Below are 23,019 nucleotides of genomic sequence, written 5' to 3'. Positions count from 1 at the left end.
TATAAAACTAAAGGAAATTTGCGTCCAGTAAAATAAAAACGTTAGCAATACCTATGAGGAATGGGGTAAAGAAGATCGACAGTGAATCATAGTGGAGGAAAAGGGAGAGGAAGTATAGACAACACACAAAATATAACTTATAATATTTTCCTTATTTAAAACCATCTATATATATAAATCCCAAATGTCTGTGAGTTTGTATGTTTGTATGTAACGCTAAAACTTTTGAAAGACACAACCAGACTTGATAAATTTGGTATCATATCGAAGCCCCGTGTCCCGGATGACAAATATCGAAATTTCACGTCAAACGGACGAGGAGAAAGGGGTAAACGTATCAGTTATCTCCAAGGGGGTCCCAAAAAAAACTGTCATTGTAATGCTTTTTATTACGTAATTCTTGAATGATCCAATGTAATTAATACGTAAAAAAAAAAAGCTTAGTCATGTCACGTGACGTGACGTCAACGTCCACTAATGGCGAACAATTGTTAATAAAAAGTTCTTTCTCCGATAGTTTTGCATTTTTCTCTTCGTCTCAGTTATATCGTTTTTAAAACTTTATGCCAATGATTCCATCGTGATTACCTGGTTAAAAATATTATTTATACAAGAGTTTTAACGAAAAATGTCAGGAAAAAATGTACGAGAATAAAAAAATTCACCTTTCAAAATATTAGACGATAATAAAAAATATCGTAATATTTATGTAATGTAAAATACTTAGCCATTTTGTATATTACCACGTGACCTCATACCTCTTAAGCTGGAAGGGGGGGAGGAGTAAAACCAACACCGTCTCTCTCTCTCACTCTCTCTCTCTCTCTCACTTTCTCTATCACCCTCTTTCTATTTTTCTATTCGTTTAAAAACGCTTAGTCATGTCACGTGACGTGACGTCAACGTCCACTAGTGGCGAATCTAATTGCTAACTTCAATATGCACCGGTTTTGTGCTGCTTCGAAAAGGAACAAAATTCAATATACACCGCTTTCTCTTCCCTCCCTCCCTCTCTCTCTCTTTCTCTCTCTCTCTCTCTCTCTCACACACAGTTTGTCACGTACGTATTTATTATACTTTTATCTCAGTAATTTTTAGTATATTTAATAGCATTTTCGGTCGACCTAGACGAGAGTGCCAAAATGGCCGACCAGCACCGAGATATGACATGTATTTAATTTAAGCCGTCGTTTCGTATCTTACAACATCGTATCTTACAACATATACAACAAATACTTTATTGTAACTTTTTCTTTAATAATCTATATTTAATAAATATTTATATAAAATTATCAGAATTGAAAAAAAAAGCCAAGCTGGCAACCCTGATAGGCACATGAATGTACCTTGGCAACACGGCTCTAGCTGAAATAACAACGGCTGGCATTTTTCGAATACATCGGTAAACACTGTATGTTTTTCGAGCTAAATAAACATGTTACATTGATTAAAAACACAAAAAATATATCCAGTTGGATAGAAAAGTAGCTTATCTTGCCTTTGATAACATTTATTTGTTATATATTTGTCTTTTGACAACTTTTTTGAATCTATGTTTACTATAATACAAACCCAAATATTCTTTCTTTTAAAACAGTAATGAATTTTCCGAACTCAATATTTTACAATTTTTTAAATTTTAAAATCTATCAAAATTTTTCTATTGATTCAATTTTTACGATATTTTCAGGGTCAATGTGAAATTTTATGTTCTTTCCAATAAATCGAAAATAATATTTTAGACTACCGTTTTTTTTTTTTAATTCACGAACCCCCCCCCCATGTACATTTTTCGAATACATCGCTAAACACTGTATGTTTTTCGAGCTGAATAAATATGTTACATTGAATAAAAACACAAAAAATATATCCAGTTGGATAGAAAAGTAGCTTATCTTGCCTTTGATAACATTTATTTGTTATATATTTGTCTTTTGACCGTCCACTAATGGCGAGTCTTTTTTTTTTTTTTAAATAAACCTAATTTTAAAATTTCGATGTTAGAAAAACAGTCCATGTAAATATAAAAATTCTATTTTTTGTTTGATAAAAATAATAAACAGTTAATAAATACAACAAAAAAGTCCATTAAGTTCAACAAACTAAACTCTTTTATTTATAATAAAACTCTTCGACAGTTTAAATGCTTTCAAAATCCTATGTAAGTATATCGTTTATACTGTACACAGATTCGAAAAAGTTGTCATCAAACAAATATATGACAGAGTTGAATAAATATGTTACATTGATTAAAAACACTTCTTATTAGCATTTTCTTTTTATATGACAACGTTAATGTTCATGAATCTCTCTTTTAATCACTTTTATCGACTATCAGCCAAATAACCGGGGTCTAAAATTTGGGAAATTATTTTTCTATTCATTTAAAGAATATGCTATTAAAAAAGAAAAAGTCGATAAAAGTTAGACATAAACAGTAAAAAAATAGAAGATATTATTATTAAATAACAATAATTATTAAAAATATTTGTTATATATTTGTCTTTTGACAACTTTTTTGAATCTATGTGTACAATAATACAAACCCAAATATTCTTTTTTTTAAAACAGTAATGAATTTTCCGAACTCAATATTATACAATTTTTTAAATTTTAAAATCTATTAAAATTTTTCTATTGATTCAATTTTTACGATATTTTCAGGGTCAATGTGAAATTTTATGTTCTTTCCAATAAATCGAAAATAATATTTTAGACTACCGTTTTTTTTTTTAATTCACGAACCCCCCCCCCCCATGTACATTTTTCGAATACATCGCTAGACGCTAAACACTGTATGTTTTTCGAGCTGGATAAATATGTTACATTGAATAAAAACACAAAAAAAAAAACCAGTTGGATAGAAAAGTAGCTTATCTTGCCTTTGATAACATTTATTTGTTATATATTTGTCTTTTGACCGTCCACTAATGGCGAGTCTTTTTTTTTTTTTTAAATAAAACTAATTTTAAAATTTCGATGTTAGAAAAACAGTCCATGTAAATATAAAAATTCTATTTTTTGTTTGATAAAAATAATAAACAGTTAATAAATACAACAAAAAAGTCCATTAAGTTCAACAAACTAAACTCTTTTATTTATAAAAAAAACTCTTCGACAGTTTAAATGCTTTCAAAATCCTATGTAAGTATATCGTTTATACTGTACACAGATTCGAAAAAGTTGTCATCAAACAAATATATGACAGAGTTGAATAAATATGTTACATTGATTAAAAACACTTCTTATTAGCATTTTCTTTTTATATGACAACGTTAATGTTCATGAATCTCTCTTTTAATCACTTTTATCGACTATCATCCAAATAACCGGGGTCTAAAATTTGGGAAATTATTTTTCTATTCATTTAAAGAATATGCTATTAAAAAAGAAAAAGTCGATAAAAGTTAGACATAAACAGTAAAAAAATAGAAGATATTATTATTAAATAACAATAATTATTAAAAATATTTGTTATATATTTGTCTTTTGACAACTTTTTTGAATCTATGTTTACTATAATACAAACCCAAATATTCTTTTTTTTAAAACAGTAATGAATTTTCCGAACTCAATATTTTACAATTTTTTAAATTTTAAAATCTATCAAAATTTTTCTATTGATTCAATTTTTACGATATTTTCAGGGTCAATGTGAAATTTTATGTTCTTTCCAATAAATCGAAAATAATATTTTAGACTACCGTTTTTTTTTTTTAATTCACGAACCCCCCCCCCCCCATGTACATTTTTCGAATACATCGCTAAACACTGTATGTTTTTCGAGCTGAATAAATATGTTACATTGAATAAAAACACAAAAAATATATCCAGTTGGATAGAAAAGTAGCTTATCTTGCCTTTGATAACATTTATTTGTTATATATTAAAAATTCTATTTTTTGTTTGATAAAAATAATAAACAGTTAATAAATACAACAAAAAAGTCCATTAAGTTCAACAAACTAAACTCTTTTATTTATAATAAAACTCTTCGACAGTTTAAATGCTTTCAAAATCCTATGTAAGTATATATATGTTTTTGTGTTTTAGGTGGTGAAGGTGATCTGGGGAGTGTTTTTTTTTTCACAAAAAAGGTACTTTTTACGAATGGGTATCCAAGAAAATTACAGTATTTTGTCAGAAATTAAGGTTTTCATTGACCACTCTCAATACTATCAGAAATGAACAAAGTTAATTAAACAGTCTACACAATATAAACTAACTGTTTTGTTGGCTTTTTATTCTAACTCCAAACTAACCCATAACTACATTTTTCATTTATTTTGCAAATTTGATTTCCTTTAGTTTATATTGTGTAGCTGAATCAGAAATTGATTTATCTTTTGTCATCTGTAGTTAACATGCTATCAGCGCAATTACTACAGCGTAATCACACATGATCTACCAAAATAAAAACACTTCAGATAAAGTCTTAAATAGAATTCAGTTCCTTACATGACATCTGATGAAGTCAGTACAAACGTTACAAACTAATACTTGAAAAACAATTTGACATTTACTGTACTACAATATCACATTTGTATAGAAGTAGAAATCTGGATACCTATTCTGATACCTAATAAAAGAAAGGACACTCTTTGGGGCGGATTTTGATGATAACAAGTCACTAATTAGAAATTATAATAAACATTGAAATAATTTACTTGGTAATCACCCAAGTTCTGCCACAAAGTTTCAATTGGCAAAACTCATAAGCATAAAATATATATTTTCTAATTTCATCTTTTTTTTTTTTACATAATCTGGTTTGATGTTTTCCTAAATATTCAAATCACTATATTTTGCTGCTTAATATTAAATACAGCAAATGAGTTATTTTTATGCATCAAACAATTACATTTTCTCATTCATCCAAACTAATCACTGAACATCAATTTCATATTTTCTTCACTAAAATATTACTGTGCTTGATGTCATCAAGTAGAGCGGATCATTTTTTTTTACATTTCTTTACACATTTTTTACAAATGTTTTTGATAGTCCATACAAGGTTATAAGTGTTCAACATTTTTTTTCATTTGAATATATTTTGTCTAAGATTCTTAGCCTATGTCATTGCATACCAATTTGTTTCTTGAAAGTTAAGTTCACTGTAAAAACATCTGATACACCAAAATCCCTGATACCTGTTTCTTATAAGCGCCAAATAACTATCACTATTTCGATTTGTGTTTCATGAGAACAATTCAATATTGATACATTATAAGAAACATTTCCAGTGCTTTTCTCTTTTTAGCAATAGTTGGTTGATAATTAGAGGACACAACTAACCCTATGCTATGCTTTACTTTGTTTTGTATATATATTTTGTATTGTGTGAAATTAACAAAGATTCATATGCAGGAATCTGTTGATACATTCCAAGAATCCCAATGCGACCAACAAACTTGAAAGACTACAATTTCTTTTTACTATGACCAATAAGAAAGCTCAAGGACTAAGTTGTTGGACTCATCCTGATCACCATTTTAAATTATTGTTAACAGTAAGTTTAACATTTTAAGTACAGAATAATATTCCTTTTGATATTTATAAATTACTATTTTCTGTGACAGATGTTACTTTTTCAATATTGATTGTACCCTCTTTTGTGTTTTTAAATTTTGCATACAATAATATTAAGCACACCATACCAAGACCACTATTTCAGCTATAAACTATAAACTGCCTACCAAGACCAATGTTTTCAAGTGACAATGAAGAGTATTCATGTTATGTTTCACATTTTTATGTTTTGAAATATTCTGCTGCTTATTATCAAATTCAGCAGATGTTTACTTTGTTTTGTGTATATACTTTATATTAGGTAGAATATACAAAACTTAATTTCGCTACCATCATTATTTGTAGTGACATGCACTGTTAACATAAATAAAATCAATGGTGACAATCCCTGATACCTGTTTCGTATAAGCACCAAATAACTATGATAATGTGTTATTGTTGATACATTATAATAAACATTTCCATTGACTGGTCGTTTGCTTAGCTTAGGTTTACATCATTTTTTCACAATGTTTCTCTACTTGCTTTTAGCATGAGAGCAGATCATATTCTGCACATGTTTCATGCATATCACAAAAACTTATAATATTTGATCAACATTTGACTAACAATTTTACAAAAAAGACCTACCACCTTAAGGGGGGTTAAGGTAAGGCTCCCCACATAACCATAAAAGAAAGCCGCCCCCCCCCCATACAGTGGGAAAGAGCTCCCTTCCCATTCTGGGGCAGAGAAGGGGCAAGGAAAACTCTTAAACATAAATGGTCAACGGAGGGTATACACCCTGGGAAACTAAAAGTCTATATGGAATCTGCATAAATTAAAATATCCTGTTTAAGCGTATTGTATGACAGGGAGGGAAGGTCAACAGGTGGAAGAAAAATGGTCTACGCAGAGCATACCGCCTGACAAGCTAAAATCGCCTTTTTATATACGGCAGACAATCAGACTCTGATTGCCTGGACGGCGGGCTGAGCAATGAATGTGGAAGCCGGGGAACTTCTCTCAGAAGGAGGATGGGAGGCCCAGGGAGCCTTCGCTCTCCTCCTAAGAGAGGGATATCCTCTTACTCCCTTTGGAAAGAGATCAACCTTACACAAAACAAAAAATATGGGAAGAGAAGCCTTCCCGGGCCCCCCTCCCCCTTCTGGGAGGAGAAGTTCCCTGGCTCCAACCTTTTTTTTGGGGGGGGGGGCTAAGCCTGTCCTCCAGGCAACCAAATGAAAAAGAAATTTACCCATCCCACCTTTGTAGGAAGTGTGCTCAGCCCACCTTCTGAGCCACTGTGAAAGTTTCCTTCCACCAAAAGGGAAGGGAACGAGGAAGGAAAAGTCTCTGAGAATCTTCATGCAACTTCTTTGACAAAGAAACTGTTTTCACTTGATTCCACACAAAATTTTTATTGCTTTTTCATCTATTGTCTTATATTAGGATTTCTTTATGCATGTTATTTTATTTAAGAGTACTAAATAGCTTTTCAGTTTCTTGAGACTCTTACAACTGTCTGGATTCTGCAGCAACGTTGTGGAGTGATATGTAAAACATAAATTGGTACTTTATAACAATAGGTATGTAGAATTCTAACTCGCCAGTGTTGATCGTTTCAATTATTTACAAATTCACCAGGTCCTGGATATGACCATAAACTGTATCCAAACATGGGGCTTTGTGAAGTGTGAAGCCACCATTTAATTGCTATTGCTACCAGGTCCACTCTGATCTGGAGTAGTAGTACCTGTTAGGGTCCCAATTATGAGTTAAATAGAAACCAACATTAAATAAACAAATATATTCTAGGAAAAAAAAAATGTCACTAGATTGGGCATGAAATAACCTGATATAGTGTTGATATGTCATAAAACAAAATGAACCAACAAATTCACCAATCGACACAATATCAACAAATGTATCTTTCTTTTCCTTATTCTGTGCTTATTTCTTGGTAATAAGCTTATCATTAACTAACCCTGACATTTCTTTTACTTTGTTTTGTGTATATATTTTATTTTGTGTAGAATAACCAAAAAGACATTTAGCTACATTTGCAGCGAAATGTTAGCATACATAAAATCACTGGTGACAACCCATGATGTTGTTTCTTATGAACACGAAATAACCAACACGCTTTCCATTGGTTTTTCATGATAACAATTTAATATTGATAAATTATAATAAACATGTCCATTACTTTTCTTTTTTTATCAATAAATATACTTGGTTGATAATTAGAGAACACAATGTTTATTGTAATAAAACTTGTGATCTATAACATCCAATTCTAAAAATTAAACTTTCCTTTCTCAATTGAAACAAACAACATACCCCACACTATGTTCCTAAAAATGAGGATTTTACTATTGCGTTTACATAATTTTTTAGCTATGTTTCTCTTACTTTCAGCATGAGATCATTTTCTACACGTGTTTCATGCATACCACACAAACATTTTACCTCTGACATTTTTAATTTTTTTCCAATTTCCTTTCACCATGAACATTATCATTAGTACAGTTTTCATTTAAAATGAAGCTGTACATGGTTACTATTACTTGGAAAGCAGATCTAAAAAAAAAAAATATCTGTTTTCACTTTGAAAATTTACGATTTATAGATCTCGGATTTGGCCCTTCTTCACCTTTTATCTTACATTTGTAAATATTGTATATATAAACTTTTTTCTTATTTCTCCAATGTTATTTCATTCATGCAATTTCATAATCCACCAACATTGTATAAGATTCAATTCCATTTGACACTTGAAAACAACTTTTTATATAGTAAACAGCATTTATTTCTTTTCAGACATATTCTTATTTTATTTTATTTCCAGTACTATGTTTTATTTCATTTTGTGGACACTCATTTAACTCTCTGGGATGCTGCAGGGAACATGTAGAGTGATATATCAAACAAGAAGTGGTACTTTATGACAATAGGTATCTAGGATTTACACATACCAGTGTTGATAGTTTGAAATATTTACAGACTAACATTTTACACAATATAAACACATGTACCTTTTTTTTCTTTTCCTTTGCTTATTTCTCGAACCTAAACTTATCATTAACTAACCCGTAACTTTGTTTACTTTGTTTTGCGTATATATTTTATATTGGGTAGAATTAACAAAACTTAATTTCGCTACCATCATTATTTTTAGTGACATGCACTGTTAACATCAATAAAATCACTGGTGACAATACTTGATACCTGTTTCGTATAAGCACCAAATAACTATCACTATTTCGATTTGCTTTTTCATGATAATATGTTCATCTTGATACATTATAATAAACATTTCCATTCACTGGTCGTTTGCTTAGCTTAGCTTTACATCATTTTTTCACAATGTTTCTCTACTTGCTTTCAGCATGAGAGCAGATCATATTCTAAACGTTTCATGCATATCACACAAACTTATAATATTTGATCAACATTTGACTAACAATTTTTTGCCAATTTCCTTCAACATTCTCATTACCATTACTACAGTTTACATTTTGTCGTTAAAATGAAGCTGTACATGTTTCCTATTACTTGGAAACCAGATTTGTAAAAATCCCATTTTTTTTTTCACTCTGAGAATTTTCATTATATTTCTTTGACAAACGATTTATTTTCAATGAACTTCAGCACATGATTGTTACTGCTTTTTCCCCTTTTGTCTTATATTTGTTTTTCTTCATGCCAAATATTTTATATATCAATTTTATTTCTTTAATTCTTAGTCCACCAATATAGTATAAGTTTCAATTGCATTGAACGCAATGTTTTAGATAGTAAACATCAGCATATTTCACTTTTCAAGCACTTTTTCATTTTATTTCAAATACTATGTTTTATTTCATTTTGTTGACTCTCATTTACCCCTCTAGGGTGCTACAAGTAACATGTAGATTGATATACCAAACATGAATTGGTGCTTTATAACAATAGGTATCTATAATTTTGCTTAATTCTCTAACCTAAACTTATCATTAACTAACCGTAAATTATGTTTTAGTTTTGTGTATATATTTTATATTGTGAAGAATAAACAAAAATTCATTTCACCACCACATTTGCACTGTTAGCATACACAAATATCACTGGTTACAATCATTGGTAGCTGTTTTTTAAAAACACCAAATAACATTCACGCTTTCCATTGGTTTCTCATGATAACAATTTAATATTGATAAATTATAATAAACATGTCCATTACATTCTCTTTTTATCAATAAATATACTTGGTTGATAATTAAAGAACACAATGTTTATTGTAATAAAACTTGTGATCTATAACATCGAATTGTATAAATTAAAGTTTCCTTTCTCAATTGAAACAAACAACATATCCCACACTAAAAATGAGGATTTTACTATTGCCTTTTAGATCATTTTTTAACAATGTTTCTCTTCTTACTTTCAGCATCAGAAAATATAATTTTCTACACGTGTTTCATGCATACCACACAAACGTATATGTGACCAACATTTTACCTCTGATACATTTTTTTCCAATTTCCTTTCACCATTGTCAGTATCATTAGTACAGTTTTCGTTTTGTCTTTAAAATGAAGTTGTACATGTTTCTTAATACTTCGAAACCAAATATATCAAAAAATAATTTTTTTCACTTACAAAATTTTCATGATATTTCTTTGACAATCATATTTGTTTTTAATTGAATTCAGCATATGATTCTTACTGCTTTATCACCTTTTATCTTATATTTCTTTTTCTTCATGCCAAATATTTTAAATATCACATTTTTGCTCATTTCTTAAATTGAATTAAAAAAATGGATTTTTTTATTCCACCAATATTGTATAAGGCTCAATTCCATTGAACACAGTGTTTTATATAGTAAACATCAGCATTTGTTTCTATTTTATTTCACATACTGTTTCATTTCACTTTCTCGATAATCATTTACATCTTTGGGGTGCAACAGGGAACATGTAGAGTGATATATCAAACATGAATTGGAACTTTATAACAATAGGTATCTAGAATTTCCACATACCAGTGTGGATAGTTTTAAATATTTACAAACTTACAATTTACACACTATAAACAAATGTATCTTTTTTTCTTTTCTTTGCTTATTTCTCGAACCTAAACTTATCATTAACTAAACCTAAACTTTGTTTACTGCATTTTGTGTATATATTTTATAATGGGTGAAATAAACAAAACTTAATTTGGCTAATATCATTTGTAGTGGCATGCACTATTGACATATATAAAATCACAGGTGACAATCCTTGATTCCAGTTTCGTATAAGCACAAAATATCTATCATTATTTCGATTTGTTGTTCATGATAAAAATTTAATATTGATACATTGTAATAAACATTTCCATTGCTTTTACCTTTTTATCAATACATATACTTGGTTGATAATTAGAGGACACAACTAACCCTATACTTTGCTTTACTTTGTTTTGTATATATATTTTGTATTGTGTGGAATTAACAAAGATTCATATGCAGGAATCTGTTGATACATTCCAAGAATCCCAATGCGACCAACAAACTTGAAAGACTACAATTTCTTTTTACTATGACCAATAAGAAAGCTCAAGGACTAAGTTGTTGGACTCATCCTGATCACCATTTTAAATTATTGTTAACAGTAAGTTTAACATTTTAAGTACAGAATAATATTTCTTTTGACATTTATAAATTACTATTTTCTGTGACAGATGTTACTTTTTCAATATTGATTGTACCCTTTTTTGTGTTTTTAAATTTTGCATACAATAATATTAAGCACACCATACCAAGACCACAATTTCAGTATCTAATAAACTTCCTACCAAGGTCAATGTTTTCAAGTGACAATGGAGAGTATTCATGTTATGTTTCACATTTTTATGTTTTGAAATATTTTGCTGCTTAATATCAAATTCAGCAGATGAGTTCTTTCTTATGCATCAAACAATTACATTTTCTGATATTCATTAAAACTAATTATTGAAAATCAATTTCATATTTTCTTTAATAAAATATTACTATGCTTGATTTCATCAAGTGGTGCGAATCTGTTTTTTACACTAACAATGTGCACATTTTTTGAAGAATAAAGTTATTTTTTTTAAGGTGGTGAAGGTGATCCGGGGAGTGTTTTTTTTTGTTTTTTTTTTTTTTCCAAAAAAGGTACTTTTTACGAATGGGTATCCAAGATACATTCAGTATTTTGTCAGAAATTAAGATTTTCATTGACGACTCTCAATGCTATCAGAAATGACCAATCTACACAATACAAACTAACTGTTTTGTTGGCTTTTTATTCTAACTCCAAACTAACCCATAACTACATATTGCTTTTATTTTGCAAATTTGATTTCCTTTAGTTTATATTGTGTAGCTGAATCAGAAATTGATTTAACTTTTGTCATTTGTAGTTAACATGCTTTCAGCGCAATTACTACAGTGTAATCACACATGATATACCAAAATAAAAACACTTCAGATAAAGTCTTCTTACATAGAATTCAGTTTCTTACATGACATCTGATGAAGTCAGTACAAACGTTACAAACTAATACTTGAAAAACAATTTGACATTTACTGTACTACAATATCATATTTGTATAGAAGTAGAAATCTGGATACCTATTCTGATACCTAATAAAAGAAAGGACACTCTTTGGGGCGGATTTTGATGATAACAAGTCACTAATAAGAAATTATAATAAACATTGAAATAATTTAAGAATTTTACCAAAATAAAATTGCATGGTAATCACCCAATTTCTGCCACAAAATTTTAATTGGCAAAACTCATAAACAGAAAATATATATTTTCTAATTTCATCTTTTTTTTTTACATAATCTGATTTGATGTTTTCCTAAATATTCAAATCACTATTTTTTTGCTGCTTAATATCAAATACAGCAAATGAGTTATTTTTTATGCATCAAACAATTACATTTTCTCATTCATCCAAACTAATCACTGAACATCAATTTCATATTTTCTTCACTAAAATATTACTGTGCTTGATGTCATCAAGTAGAGCGGATCATTTTTTTTTCATTTGTTCACACATTTTTCCAATTTATATATATTTTGTCTAAGATTCCTAGCCTATGTCATTGCATACCTATCTGTTTATTAAAAGTTAAGGTTCACTGTAAACACATACGTTACACCAAAATAAAAACGCTTCAGATAATGTCTTGATATTCAATTAAGTTTCTCACATGACATCTTATGAAGTTAGTAGAAATGTTACAGACTTTTGAATCTCAAACACTTTCAATACTGTGCACTGATATTTTCTTTTTTGGAATATAAGCACATTCATGATTTTTTTTACAAGCGCCAACAAATGTCACATTTTGTAGCAATGTACTGAAACAATTATAAAAATAGGTATCTAGGAAAAGGCTACTACATATGTTATAAATTCCAAATTTCCACAACCTGGCAAATACTGGTACACGCTAGCAAATTAAGATTTGCAATTACAGAATATGATTCTAATTTTTTCCTTTGCTCTTTATTCTAACACTACACTAAGTTTACTGTTTTATTTCGCTACAGTTGATATTGTGTAGAACAATAAGAAAATCATAGTGAACAATGCATTCAACAAAATTACACACACATTTCTAGATACCTATATCTAATAAGTTCAAAAGAAAGGACACACTTAGGGAGGTATTTTGGTGGTCAAGTCACTAAATAGAGATTAGCTGGTTTCCCGGCATAGCCCAGGATGTAATAAAGATTGACTGAAATACATGTTCTAGCTGGTTTCTAGGCGTTGCCAGGGATGTAATATAGACACATTATGTTGTATATTACCTGTTCTCTTCTCCCTAAGGTAAAACAATTTCATATACATGCTGTAAATTACCTACGCTAGGGATAAAACATGAACAATACCAGTCCTAGGGTAGATAAAACAAATAATCACATAGAGATGAAAGATTCCTCTCCCCTAAGAATAAAACATATATTCAATATCTGCTTTTGTTTTTTCATTGTTTATACGGTCACTTTCTCTATCACCCTCTTTCTATTTTTCTATTCGTTTAAAAACGCTTAGTCATGTCACGTGACGTGACGTCAACGTCCACTAGTGGCGAATCTAATTCCCAACTTCACTATGCACCGGTTTGGTTACTATGGAAACACTTAATTTTTGTGCTGCTTCGAAAAGGAACAAAATTCACTATACACCGCTTTCTCTTCCCTCTCTCTCTCTCTCTCTCTCTCTCTCTCTCTCACACACACTTTCTCTTTAAAACAAGTCGGTGTGTTTCTGATGTTACGTACGTATTTTTTATATTTTTATCTCAGTAATTTTTATTATATTAAATAGCATTTTCTTTTTTTTTTTTCATGGGAAATTATTTTTCTATTCGTTTTAAGAAAATGCTATTAAAAAATAAAAATTCGTTAAATTCTGGCAACAGTTATTTATTTATGCTATTCGCAGCCGGCCGGCGGCAAAACCGGAAGTTGTCGAGATAAACGGGCTTAGACATTTTGTAAACATTGTTTTTAAAAAGAAACCGTCACTTCCTTTGTAAACAACGGGTGGCATTTTTCGAATACATCGGTAAACACTGTATGTTTTTCGAGCTGAATAAACATGTTACATTGAATAAAAACACAAAAAATATATCCAGATGCCTTTGATAACATTTATTTGTTATATATTTGTCTTTTGACAACTTTTTTGAATCTACGTGTACAATAATACAAACCCAAATATTTTTTTTTTTAAACAGTAATGAATTTTCCGAACTCAATATTTTACAATTTTTAAAATTTTAAAATCTATCAAAATTTTTCTATTAATTCAATTTTTACGATATTTTCAGGGTCAATGTGAAATTTTATGTCCTTTCCAATAAATCGAAAATAATATTTAAGACTACCGTTTTTTTTTTAATTCACGAACCCCCCCCCATGTACATTTTTCGAATACATCGCTAAACACTGTATGTTTTTCGAGCTGAATAAATATGTTACATTGAATAAAAACACAAAAATTATATCCAGTTGGATAGAAAAGTAGCTTATCTTGCCTTTGATAACATTTATTTGTTATATATTTGTCTTTTGACAACTTTTTTGAATCTACGTGTACAATAATACAAACCCAAATATTTTTTTTTTAAAAAAGTAATGAATTTTCCGAACTCAATATTTTACAATTTTTTACATTTTAAAATCTATCAAAATTTTTCTATTGATTCTATTTTTACGATATTTTCAGGGTCAATGTGAAATTTTATGTTCTTTCCAATAAATCGAAAATAATATTTTAGACTATCGTTTTTTTTTTAAATTCACGAACCCCCCCCATGTACATTTTTCGAATACATCGCTAAACACTGTATGTTTTTCGAGCTGAATAAATATGTTACATTGAATAAAAACACAAAAAATATATCCAGTTGGATAGAAAAGTAGCTTATCTTGCCTTTGATAACATTTATTTGTTATATATTTGTCTTTTGACCGTCCACTAATGGCGAGTCTTTTTTTTTTTTTTAAATAAAACTAATTTTAAAATTTCGATGTTCGAAAAACAGTCCATAATATGTCAATATAAAAATTCTATTTTTGTTTGATAAAAAGAATAAAACAGTTAATAAATACAACAAAAAAGTCCATTAAGTTCAACAAGCTAAACTCTTTTATTTATAATAAAACTCTTCGACAGTTTAAATGCTTTCAAAATTCTATGTAAGTATATCGTTTTTACTGTACACAGATTCGAAAAAGTTGTCATCAAACAAATATATGAATATGACAGAGTTGAATAAATATGTTACATTGATTAAAAACACTTCTTATTAGCATTTTCTTTTTATATGACAACGTTAATGTTCATGAATCTCTCTTTTAATCACTTTTATCGACTATCATCCAAATAACCAGGGTCTAAAAGTTGGGAAATAATTTTTCTATTCATTTAAAGAATATGCTATTAAAAAAGAAAAAGTCGATAAAAGTTAGACATAAACAGTAAAAAAAAAGAAGATATTATTATTAAATAACAATAATTATTAAAAATAAATATTAACATTTACAATAATAAAATGAGTTAGTATTACAAATAATTATTAATATTTAAAATATGTGTTCATTAATAACAATAAATATTAATATTTAATATAAAATAAAATGTGTTTATTAATGAATATAAATATTACTATTTAAAATTATAAAATATGCTTATTATTAACAATAAATATTAATATTTAAAATAATAACATGTGTTTATTATTAAAAGTAAATATTAATATTTAAAATAAAATAACATGTGTTTATTATTAAAAATTAATATTAACATTTACAATAATAAAAGGTGTTTATTATTAACAATAAGTATTAATATTAAAAATAACATAAAATGTGTTTATTATTAAAAATAAATAATAATATTTAAAATAATAAAATGTGTTCATTATTAAAAATAAATATTAATATTAAAATAAAAATGTGTTTATTATTAAAAATACATATTAATATTCAAATAAAATTGTTTTTATTATTAAAAATAAATATTAATATTTAAAGTAGAATAAAATGTGTTTATTATTATAAATAAATATTAATATTTAAAATAATATGTGTTTATTATTAAAAATAAATATTAATATTTAAAATAATATAATGTGTTTATTATTACAAATAAATATTAATATTAAAATAAAATGTGTTTATTAATAAAAATAAATATTAAGGAAGGTCAACAGGTGGAGGAAAAATAGTCAATGCAGGTCATACCACCTGACCAGCTAAAATCGCCTTTTTATATAAGGCAGACAGTCAGACTATTTGCCTTGAGGGCGGGCTAAGCCCTCCTACCCCCCCCCAAAGCTGAGAGCTGGGGAAACTTCTCTCAGAAGGGGTATGGGAGGACAGGGAGACCTTCCCTCTTTCAACTAAGAGATAGATATCCTTTTGTATGGTTGATTGACCCCCCCCCCCCTGTCGGTTCCGCTTACTCCATTCGGAAAGAGATCAACCTTACACACAAAAAAAAAAAAAAATATGGGGACAGGGAAGCCTTCCCGGGCCCCCTTTCTGGGAGGAGAAGTTCCCTGGCTCCTACCTTTTTGGGAGTGCTCAGCCCGCCCTCCAGTCAACCACAATATTTGAAGAATAAAGATATTTTTGTTTTTGTGTTTTAGGTGGTGAAGGTGATCTGGGGAGTGTTTTTTTTTTTTTCACAAAAAAGGTACTTTTTACGAATGGGTATCCAAGAAAATTACAGTATTTTGTCAGAAATTAAGGTTTTCATTGACCACTCTCAATACTATCAGAAATGAACAAAGTTAATTAAACAGTCTACACAATATAAACTAACTGTTTTGTTGGCTTTTTATTCTAACTCCAAACTAACCCATAACTACATTTTTCTTTTATTTTGCAAATTTGATTTCCTTTAGTTTATATTGTGTAGCTGAATCAGAAATTGATTTATCTTTTGTCATTTGTAGTTAACATGCTATCAGCGCAATTACTACAGTGTACTCACACATGATCTACCAAAATAAAAACACTTCAGATAAAGTCTTAAATAGAATTCAGTTCCTTACATGACATCTGATGAAGTCAGTACAAACGTTACAAACTAATACTTGAAAAACAATTTGACATTTACTGTACTACAATATCACATTTGTATAGAAGTAGAAATCTGGATACCTATTCTGATACCTAATAAAAGAAAGGACACTCTTTGGGGCGGATTTTGATGATAACAAGTCACTAATAAGAAATTATAATAAACATTGAAATAATTTAAGAATTTTACCAAAATAAAATTGCATGGTAATCACCCAATTTCTGCCACAAAATTTTAATTGGCAAAACTCATAAGCATAAAATATATATTTTCTAATTTCATCTCTTTTTTTTTACATAATCTGGGTTGATGTTTTCCTAAATATTCAAATCACTATATTTTGCTGCTTAATATTAAATACAGCAAATGAGTTATTTTTACGCATCAAACAATTACATTTTCTCATTCATCCAAACTAATCACTGAACATCAATTTCATATTTTCTTCACTAAAATATTACTGTGCTTGATGTCATCAAGTAGAGCGGATCATTTTTTTTTCATTTGTTCACACATTTTTCCAATTTATATATATTTTGTCTAAGATTCCTAGCCTATGTCATTGCATACCAATCTGTTTATTAAAAGTTAAGGTTCACTGTAAACACATACGTTACACCAAAATAAAAACGCTTCAGATAATGTCTTGATATTCAATTAAGTTTCTCACATGACATCTTATGAAGTTAGTAGAAATGTTACAGACTTTTGAATCTCAAACACTTTCAATACTGTGCACTGATATTTTCTTTTTTGGAATATAAGCACATTCATGATTTTTTTTACAAACGCCAACAAATGTCACATTTTGTAGCAATGTACTGAAACAATTATAAAAATAGGTATCTAGGAAAAGGCCACTACATATGTTATAAATTCCAAATTTCCACAACCTGGCAAATACTGGTACACGCTAGCAAATTTAGATTTGCAATTACAGAATATGATTCTAATTTTTTCCTTTGCTCTTTATTCTAACACTACACTAAGTTTACTGTTTTATTTCGCTACAGTTGATATTGTGTAGAACAATAAGAAAATCATAGTGAACAATGCATTCAACAAAATTACACACACATTTCTAGATACCTATATCTAATAAGTTCAAAAGAAAGGACACACTTAGGGAGGTATTTTGGTGGTCAAGTCACTAAATAGAGATTAGCTGGTTTCCCGGCATAGCCCAGGATGTAATAAAGATTGACTGAAATACATGTTCTAGCTGGTTTCTAGGCGTTGCCAGGGATGTAATATAGACACATTATGTTGTATATTACCTGTTCTCTTCTCCCTAAGGTAAAACAATTTCATATACATGCTGTAAATTACCTACGCTAGGGATAAAACATGAACAATACCAGTCCTAGGGTAGATAAAACAAATAATACATAGAGATGAAAGATTCCTCTCCCCTAAGAATAAAACATATATTCAATATCTGCTTTTGTTTTTTTCATTGTTTATACGGTCCCGAGCAACGCCGGGTAGCCCTGCTAGTCTATAATATAAACCTCACCTGTCTGTTTAAATGTATGTATATATGTGTGTTTGTATGTCTGCCTAAAACTTTCTACACAAGCGACAGATTTTCATAAGATCGGTATCGTTTTGAAGTTCGACCCTTCGGACGACAAATATAGAAAAATTGCTTAAAAACATTAATTCTTTAACCCTCAACCGGGCACTTTTCTACAGGGAGAGGTCGCTTTTTTCGCCGATATTTTCGAAAGTCATCCCCTCTTTTCAATTGACTAGCCTTAATTTAAACCTTTGCCACTACCGCTTTGGTGATGGACGCAACGGCAAAGACGTCACATATTTTTTTTCATATTCTTTTTCTACTTCGCGGTACGGGTTCGAGCCTGCCTACCCACTACCACTTATTTTTTTTTTTTTTACTTTTGCTACACACACCTCCAAACACCCAGGCAACGCCGGGCACCCAGACTAGTTTTAGATAAAGATTAATTTGTACCGAATATTTAGCCCTGAATATTGTTTCGTTAGTAAACAAATAAATAAAATCATTATTTTTTCTGCCAATAATACATAATAATTATAATACATAGTAATAACATGTACAATCATTGTGTACTTGTTAAGCAATATGTTAAAGCTTTGATTTGATTTCATTTTTAACATGATTGCTGTGTGATTTTTTTTTTTTGATCGTGTCAAATGAAGTTCCGTATTGTTACATTTTGAAGAATTTTTCTTTTTATTCTGATGTATTGCATCGTCTTTACTCTGCATATATATATATATATATATATATATATATATATATATATATATATATATCTTTCTTTTTCTTTCTTTTTCTTTTTTTTTTTTTTTCAAATGAAAATGTACATTCACTTCTTGTGTTATCTAGGTCTACCATATTAGTGGCATCGATTTCTGTGAAAATCCATGTTTATGTGTCTGACTTTCGATCAATATCGTCTCCATTTCTGTACCATTATTGGCACAATGCCGTGTCAGAACCAACTGAAAGTTGGGACGGGAGGGGGTGTTGAATAAGCGAAGAAAAGCGAAACACTGATCTTTCATTCAATCAGCTTTCACCTCACCATTTGGAAGTGTGTGTATATATATATATATATATATATATACTAGCAGGCCGCCCGGCGTTACTTGGCCGTAAAATATACTGTAAATATATTTTAATTCATGCAGATTTTGTATTTTTATGATAAAGACAATTCTCTATTGATGCAGGGCGAAACGATATATAGTTGTCCTCCAAAAGAAAACAACACTACAGCTTTATTTTAAAATTTTTATTGAAAAAAAAAAAAATCAATTCAGGTAACTTGATTATGTACTAAAGCTTACATCTATTCAATGTAGCCGCCTTCAGCCTCACTCACCGCCTCGATACAAGTCTGGAACTGGGGGCATGCCTTTTCCAAAAGCACTAATGGGAGCTCGATGAATACTCGGCAGATGGCGGCGATCCGGGTGGTTTTGGTGTTGTGGGAGGTCATGTTGGTGATATTCTCGCCGTATGATCAAACGCAGTAATCCAGCAAATTCAGGTCGGGGGAGGAGGGGGAGGCAGGGAGAGAAGGATACAAAGTCGTAGCACTCCTTCTGATGCCAAACCTGTGTCTATTTGGACTTGTGGGCTGGTGCTGAGTCCTACTGCCACATCCAGGGTTTGCCATCGAATACCTGATTGTACCAGAGTATTACCATACTCTCCAGCACATCTAGGTACACTTTACTGTTGACTTTTAAGCTAACTTCGAAGATGTGAGGTAGCATGATGTTGATGTGGTCCTAACTTGAAACACATCAAAGACAAAAATAAATATATATATATAAATATCGTTTATGAAAAGTAAGTACACTGTTATAAAGTTCATTCTTCTCTTAATAATCGCTGAAAATTTCGTATTGATCGGATAATTACCTGATTTTTGGTAGATTTTTAAAAAGACGGTCCGTCAAAAAGTACTTACCTGCCCCCCCCCCAGTCTTGGCGGTGCCTAGTTTGAAGCATTGCTGGTAACCAAATATGTAAATGCATAAGAAAGCTGTTAACAATGTAGAATACCGAGATGGTGAACTTACGTGACGTATTAACAAAAACAGACAAACCTAGGTTGCAATTAAATTATAAATCTTCACATATCTCTATCCTAAATATGTATTCCTTGCTCCGTTTCAAGGCATACTTTTGTATTGTTTTCGTTTTTAAAAAGAGAGGTATTTCTCGAAATTATCAAAGACATTTTACCATCCCGGTTATACTTAACTAAAATTACGAGGGGCGTTCTACAGATAATGCCTCCTATTTTTATGGATCAGAGGGGATCGCAAATTGCATTGTTATGATGACTGAACGTATGCATTCATGAACTGAAAGTTTCATCTCCCTGTTGTAGATATTGATGACATGAGACTGTAAGAAAGCAACCTGTCATAGTCATCAGAAGTAGATGTGTATCATTGAATTTCTGGCAAAATTGTTTTGAGAATGACTATGTAAACAAAAAAAAAATTCTGGAGCACATAAGGTTGCTCATTATAATGGTACCACTCCCATTTTTGTAATTCTTTCATGTTATTAGTTAAAATAGGAGGTTTCGTATTACAAAGTGCACTCTACACCTATACAAAGCCATCGTTCATCGCTGACAAAAGTTCATTAAGAATGGTGGTGACTATGTAAAGGTTGCTCGTTTTAATGGTACTCCTCCCGTTTTCGTAGCTCTTCAACTTTTTGAGTTAAATAATACAAAGAAAAAAAAATAGAAGGCTTTACTTTTGGAACGACCCTCTTATAAAGAATGTAGATTGCAGACGAGATTGTTGTACTAGCTGTTCAGGTGCTGAAAGCATGAAATCTAAAAATTTAAAACTTGGCTTGGAAGAAAACTATTAGTGATTACATAATTTATATAAACAAGGAATTGTATACATTAAAAAATATGTTTGATTTTTCTGAAATGAGATAACTTTACTGTTTTCTCTGATCCTCTAATATATCTACAGGATAAGTATTCTGTACAATTTTTTTGCTTACAGTTCCAAATATTTGCGTTCTATCACTGAAACTAAATTTACTGGCCCAAGATGCTTCGTTCACAGATAATTTCCCGTTTTCTGTGAGTATCGAGTACTTCTTTGTGTAGTGTGATAAGTCTGTTTTTTTTTATGTTTACTTAATACTAGGCACTATTTTTTTTTTTTTTTAGCGATTGTGATGTTTTTTTTTTGTTTTTTTTTACACAGTGATCACCACTTATCAAGGCCCGGAAGCCACTCAGGGATAAGGGTTATTGCAAGTACATTACGTTAATGTGGAGATTTGATGAAGTGTTTACTTAAGGGGGCGGTTCATTAGGAATTTGTTAACGTTGGACTTGAAGACATCCAAGTTGTAGTCCGGTGGGAAGCAGGCAGACGGAACAGAGTTCCACAGGCGTGCAGTTCTAAGAAAGAAGCTTTGTTCATGGAATCCACGTTTTGATTTAGGCACAGATTAAGAGTGGGGGAAATTTTTCACAGTGGATTCAGCTAGACAGGTGTTTTTCGTGAAAGATTGGCGATGGGGGACCAGAGATTGGATTTCAGACGAGCACTTGCCATGGAAATAACAATAAAACAAGGATAGGCTCGCAACGTCTCTTCTGTGGGAGAGAGGTTACAGGGTAGAGAAAAGGGCACCCCCCACTAAGCCACGAATGTGTGTTCGTTACTATTTTCAAAATACAGAAGCATACTTTTTCAGTAGTTGATTTCAGCATTTTCTTCAAAATTATAAATTAACACGGATACTGAGAAAAAGATAACTTTTTTAAACGAATGTAAATAATTTCATTTGAAATAAAATTTGACTTTACAAAACTATTGTAAGTGAAACAGTTTTTCGCATAATTACAAATAAATAAGTAGGATTAAATTTTCATTAATTTTTCCTTAAATTCTCTTCACATATATGTGTGTGTAACGACTATATTAAGAATGCTCAGGATGATAATAATAATAACAGGATAAATTTCAAACCCATAAAACTTCCGAAATAATTTTATATAAAAGATATTCTTAACTTCACTTAATCTATGATATAAATCTCACCTGACTGTTTAAATGTATGCATGTATGTATGTTTTCCTAAAACATTTGACAGAGGCAACGGATTTTCACGAGATTGATATCGTGTTGAAGCCCGACCCTTCGAACGACAAATATCCAAAAATTGACTAAAAACATTAATTCCTTCACTCTCAACTAGGCACTTTTCTACAGGGAGGGGTCATTTTTCTGCCGATATTTTCGAAAGTCATTCCCTCTTTTCAATTCGTCACGGTTTGGCGATGGGCGCAACAGCGAAGACGTCACTTTTTTTTTCACGTTTTGTTTTTCATCTTTTTTTCCTCCCTTGCAGTA

At 30.1% G+C, this 23,019-nt stretch overlaps 2 long non-coding RNA genes across 3 annotated transcripts in view; both read left to right on the top strand.

The window, feature by feature from the left end:
• The window catches only part of LOC145292093 (uncharacterized), a 460,939-nt gene that overhangs the window by 233,681 nt on the left and 204,239 nt on the right, over window positions 1–23,019 (top strand). The window lies entirely within an intron of this gene.
• LOC145292092 (uncharacterized) lies at window positions 218–14,156 on the top strand. Its single transcript, XR_013869547.1, has 2 exons — window positions 218–1,060; window positions 8,360–14,156. It is a non-coding gene; the product is annotated as an uncharacterized LOC145292092 (long non-coding RNA).

This window comes from Euprymna scolopes, chromosome 13, assembly GCF_053919585.1.
Source record: "Euprymna scolopes isolate OS-2025 chromosome 13, ASM5391958v1, whole genome shotgun sequence".
Taxonomy (NCBI): domain Eukaryota; kingdom Metazoa; phylum Mollusca; class Cephalopoda; order Sepiida; family Sepiolidae; genus Euprymna; species Euprymna scolopes.
The sequence above is the reverse complement of the archived record's forward strand: the minus strand, read 5'-3'. Positions and strand labels throughout refer to the sequence as shown.